The sequence below is a fragment of the Pristiophorus japonicus genome, chromosome 2 (genome assembly GCF_044704955.1).
Source record: "Pristiophorus japonicus isolate sPriJap1 chromosome 2, sPriJap1.hap1, whole genome shotgun sequence".
Taxonomy (NCBI): domain Eukaryota; kingdom Metazoa; phylum Chordata; class Chondrichthyes; family Pristiophoridae; genus Pristiophorus; species Pristiophorus japonicus.
The window spans coordinates 148,926,658-148,932,612 of NC_091978.1; positions in this window are offsets into that span (position 1 = coordinate 148,926,658).

The window sequence follows — 5,955 nt, forward strand, 5'->3', positions numbered from 1 at the left end:
TTCCTCAAGTTAGGAGACCAAAACTGTACACAATACCCCAGGTGTGGCCTCACCAAGGCCCTGTACAACTGTAGCAACATCTCCCTGCCCCTGTACTCAAATCCTCTCGTTATGAAGGCCAACATGCCATTTGCTTTCTTAACCGCCTGCTGTACCTGCATGCCAACCTTCAATGACTGCTGTACCATGACACCCAGGTCTCTTTGCACCTCCCCTTTTCCTAATCTGTCACCATTCAGATAATAGTCTGTCTCTCTGTTTTTACCACCAAAGTGGATAACCTCACATTTATCCACATTATACTTCATCTGCCATGCATTTGCCCACTCACCTAACCTATCCAAGTCACTCTGCAGCCTCATAGCATCCTCCTCGCAGCTCACACTGCCACCCAACTTAGTGTCATCCGCAAATTTGGAGATACTACATTTAATCCCCTCATCTAAATCATTAATGTACAGTGTAAACAGCTGCGGCCCCAGCACAGAACCTTGCGGTACCCCACTAGTCACTGCCTGCCATTCTGAAAAGTACCCATTTACTCCTACTCTTTGCTTCCTGTCTGACAACCAGTTCTCAATCCATGTCAGCACACTACCCCCAATCCCATGTGCTTTAACTTTGCACATTAATCTCTTGTGTGGACCTTGTCAAAAGCCTTCTGAAAGTCCAAATATACCACATCAACTGGTTCTCCCTTGTCCACTCTACTGGAAACATCCTCAAAAAATTCCAGAAGATTTGTCAAGCAAATTTCCCTTTCACAAATCCATGCTGACTTGGACCTATCATGTCACCTCTTTCCAAATGCGCTGCTATGACATCCTTAATAATTGATTCCATCATTTTACCCACTACTGAGGTCAGGCTGACCGGTCTATAATTCCCTGTTTTCTCTCTCCCTCCTTTTTTAAAAAGTGGGGTTACATTGGCTACCCTCCACTCGATAGGAACTGATCCAGAGTCAATGGAATGTTGGAAAATGACTGTCAATGCATCCATTATTTCCAAGGCCACCTCCTTAAGTACTCTGGGATGCAGTCCATCAGGCATTGGGGATTTATCGGCCTTCAATCCCATCAATTTCCCCAACACAATTTCCCGACTAATAAGGATTTCCCTCAGTTCCTCCTCCTTACTAGACCCTCTGACCCCTTTTATATCCGGAAGGTTGTTTGTGTCCTCCTCAGTGAATACCGAACCAAAGTACTTGTTCAATTGGTCTGCCATTTATTTGTTCCCCGTTATGACTTCCCCTGATTCTGACTGCAGGGGACCTACGTTTGTCTTTACTAACCTTTTTTTCTTTACATATCTATAGAAAGTTTTGCAATCCGTCTTAATGTTCCCTGCAAGCTTCTTCTCGTACTCCATTTTCCCTGCCCTAATCAAACCCTTTGTCCTCCTCCACTGAGTTCTAAATTTCTCCCAGTCCCCGGGTTCGCTGCTATTTCTGGCCAATTTGTATGCCACTTCCTTGGCTTTAAAACTATCCCTGATTTCCCTTGATAGCCACCGTTGAGCCACCTTCCCTTTTTTATTTTTACGCCAGACAGGAATGTACAATTGTTGTAGTTCATCCATGCGGTCTCTAAATGTCTGCCATTGCCCATCCACAGTCAACCCTTAAGTATCATTCGCCAATCCATCCTAGCCAGTTCACGCCTCATACCTTCAAAGTTACCCTTCTTTAAGTTCTGGACCATGGTCTCTGAATTAACTGTTTCATTCTCCATCCTAATGCAGAATTCCACCATATTATGGTCACTCTTCCTCAAGGGGCCTCGCACAACGAGATTGCTAATTAATCCTCTCTCATTACACAACACCCAGTCTAAGATGGCCTCCCCCCTCATTGGTTCCTCGACATATTGGTTTAGAAAACCATCCCTTATGCACTCCAGGATATCCTCCTCTACTGTATTGCTTCCAGTTTGGCTAGCCCAATATATGTGCATATTAAAGTCACCCATTATAACTGCTGCACCTTTATTGCATGCACCCCTAATTTCCTGTTTGATGCCCTCCCCAACATCACTACTGCTGTTTGGAGGTCTGTACACAACTCCCACTAATGTTTTTTGCCCTTTGGTGTTCTGTAGCTCTACCCATATAGATTCCACATCATCCAAGCTAATGTCCTTCCTAACTATTGCATTAATCTCCTCTTTAACCAGCAATGCTACCCCACCTCCTTTTCCTTTTATTCTATCCTTCCTGAATGTTGAATACCCCTGGATGTTGAGTTCCCAGCCCTGATCATCCTGGAGCCACGTCTCCGTAATCCCAATCACATCATATTTGTAACATCTATTTGCATAGTTAATTCATCCACCTTATTACGGATACTCCATGCATTAAGACACAAAGCCTTCAGGCTTGTTTTTTTAACACCCTTCGTCCTTTTAGAATTTTGCTGTACAGTGGCTCTTTTTGTTCTTTGCCTTGGATTTCTCTGCCCTCCACTTTTCCTCATCTCCTTTCTGTCTTTTGCTTTTGTCTCCTTTTTGTTTCCCTCTATCTCCCTGCATTGGTTCCCATCCCCCTGCCATATTAGTTTAACTCCTCCTCAACAGCACTAGCAAACACTCCCCCTCGGACATTGGTTCCGGTCCTGCCCAGGTGCAGACCGTCCGGTTTGTACTGGTCCCACCTCCCCCAGAACCGGTTCCAATGCCCCAGGAATTTGAATCCCTCCCTGCTGCACCACTGCTCAAGCCACGTATTCATCTGCGCTATCCTGCGATTCCTACTCTGACTAGCACGTGGCACTGGTAGCAATCCCGAGATTACTACTTTTGAGGTCCTACTTTTTAATTTAGCTCCTAGCTCCTTAAATTCATTTTGTAGGACCTCATCCCTTTTTTTTGCCTATGTCGTTGGTACCAATGTTCACCACGACTACTGGCTGTTCTCCCTCCCTTTTTAGAATGTCCTGCACCCGCTCCGTGACATCCTTGACCCTTGCACCAGGGAGGCAACATACCATCCTGGAGTCTCGGTTGCGGCCGCAGAAACGCCTATCTATTCCCCTCATAATTGAATCCCCTATCACTATCACTCTCCCACTCTTTTTCCTGCCCTCCTGTGCAACAGAGCCAGCCATGGTGCCATGAACTTGGCTGCTGCTGCCCTCCCCTGATGAGTCATCCCCCTCAACAGTACTCAAAAAGGTGTATCTGTTTTGCAGGGGGATGACCGCAGGGGACCCCTGCACTACCTTCCTTGCACTGCTCTTCCTGATGGTCTTCCATTCCCTATCTGGCTGTGGACTCTTCACCTGCGATAAGACCAACTCGCTACACGTGCTACTCATGTCATTCTCAGCATCATGGATGCTCCAGAGTGAATCCACCCTCAGCTCCAACTCCGCAACGCGGTCCGTCAGGAGCTGGAGGCGGATACACTTCCCGCAGATGTAGTCGTCAGGGACACCGGAAGTGTCCCTGAGTTCCCACATGTTACAGGAGGAGCATATCATGTGACCGAGCTCTCCTGCCATGACTTAACCCTTAGATACCCTTAAATTGACAACAACAATGTTAAAAGTTACTGACTGATATAAAAAAGAAAAAGAAAAGCTACTCACCAATCACCAGCCAATCACTTACCCTCTTGGCTGTGACATCACCTTTTGATTTCTTTCTACTTCTTTTTTGCTTTCTCTCCCAGTTGGAGCTGTACCGCCTCTCTCAACCCGGACTGCCTCTCTCGACCCGGACTGCCCGACTGCTGAGCCTTTATAGGCCGCTGCCTCTCACCGTCTCCCGCCTCTCTCAACCCGGACTGCCCGACTGCTGAGCCTTTATAGGCCGCTGCCTCTCACCGACTCCCGTCTCTCTCCCCGGACTGCCCGACTGCTGAGCCTTTATAGGCCGCTGCCTCTCACCGACTCCCGTCTCTCTCCCCGGACTGTCCGACTGCTGAGCCTTTATAGGCCGCTGCCTCTCACCGACTCCCGCCTCTCTCCCCGGACTGCCTGACTGCTGAGCCTTTATAGGCCGCTGCCTCTCGCCAACTCCCGCCTCTCTCGATGCTCCCGGGACTGCCCGACTGCTGAGCCTTTATAGGCCGCTGCCTCTCGCCAACTCCCGCCTCTCTCGATGCTCCCGGGACTGCCCGACTGCTGAGCCTTTATAGGCCGCTGCCTGTCGCCGACTCCCGCCTCTCTCCCCGGACTGCCCGACTGCTGAGCCTTTATTGGACATTGCGCTCCACTTCCTCTTGGGGGCGGTAACCCAAATTTCACAGCCGGAGCGGGACGTTTGGACCTGACCCAGGATGTCCCACCTTGCAGTGGTTACCATAAGGAATTTCGGCCTCTGCATCTTTCAGATATGCAAATATTGCCACCAGCACAGCCTACCTCCAATGCTGTGGAGGAGGAGAGTAAAGCAGAAGAGGCACCGTCACTCAATCTGACACTCACAGGCACCAGCTCAGAAAATGACACTACGCGTATTTTCGAGGGTAGTATAGAGGCAGGCTCTGCACGTGGTGAGTCACCGGGTATGTGTGGGTTGCATCCAGGCCAGGAGGAAAGAGTAGCTCAGGTGCCAGCTTCCCAGGGGCCAAGCTTGCGCACGGGTTCTGCTGCACAGGACTCAGATGATGACTTTGATGGGGTGGCCTTCAGAAGAAGGTGATGGGCTGCACACAAAATGCTTGGTGCAACGGCAAGCCTGCCAGAGAGCCCCTTGTCAGTGTCTGGCTCCAACATTGCACGGGGCTCAGACTCCTCTCATGCGGTCTCATCTTGCTGCCACACAAGCTCTAACTGATGCCATCATGGCTGGGTTTACGAGTGTGGAAAGGGGCTTGCAGGGTGCCACAACAGTCCAGCAATATGTCCTCCAACAGATTGCTAGGGATGCTGTGGTGCTGCCCTGGGGGAGTGGCAATGGCTCCATGGAGCAAGAACCTGCTGTCCTCTCTCAAGATGACAGCATTCCTATTCTCACTACTGCCACTCCGCCTTGATGTTGCATGTCAGCCAGCAGCCCAAACTGATGCTGCCCATGCCGAGATGGTGCAGTCTACAGCTGGGCCTTCTAGGTCCAGAGCTGCTTCAGGTCATCCTGCAGGGCCATCTGCAATCTCCCACACAGTGCATAGTTTTGCATTAATTAATTTATGTGTTATGTTTGGAATGTTTGTTTTGTGGTGGCTCTCATTTCAGCTTTGTGCCCAAGAGAATGCTGCGATGTTCCGAAACAGAGGGATTGTAAGGTGAGGAAGTGGTGAGCATTGTCGATCTGGGGTTTCATTCAGGAGAACCAGATTCTGATGAGGCTCTCACGGACAGCCCGCCTGGAATAGGAATCTGCTGCCTGCCTCCTCCCTTGCTCCTCTTCCCCTTACTCCTCTTCTTCCTCCTCCTTCTGAGGTGGTCGTGGAACCTGTGGTGGCCAAGTTGTGGAGGATGCACCACAAAATGGGACACCAACTCCGGTGTGTATTGGAGAGCTCCTCTCGAGCGGTCAAGGCAGCGGAACCGCTCCTTCAGAACCCCAATGGTCTACTCGATGAGGTTCCTCATGATAACATGGTTCTCATTATATGAGTGCTGGCCTCAAGTGGTGGATTGCAGAGGGGAGTCATCAAACAGGTTTAGAGTGGACAGCCCTGGTCTCCGAGCAGCCAGCCTCAGGTTTAACATGGTGACTGGAAGATTGCTGGCACACCAGATTGGTGCAGTATGAAGGCATCATGACTGCTGCGAGAATACCGGGCATTCACTATCATGATGTGCTGGGCGTGGTCCCATACCAACTGCACATTAAGTCAGTGAGAAGACAATGATATCCCCTCTCCTGGTGTAGAGAGCCTCGTGACCTTCCGGATTCAGCGATGGACAGCGAACTGGAAGATGTTAGCCATCTCTCCAGACTGGAAGGATCCAGTGGTGATAAAATTGAGGACCACAGTGACCTTGAGAGCAACTGGCAGCGCTGT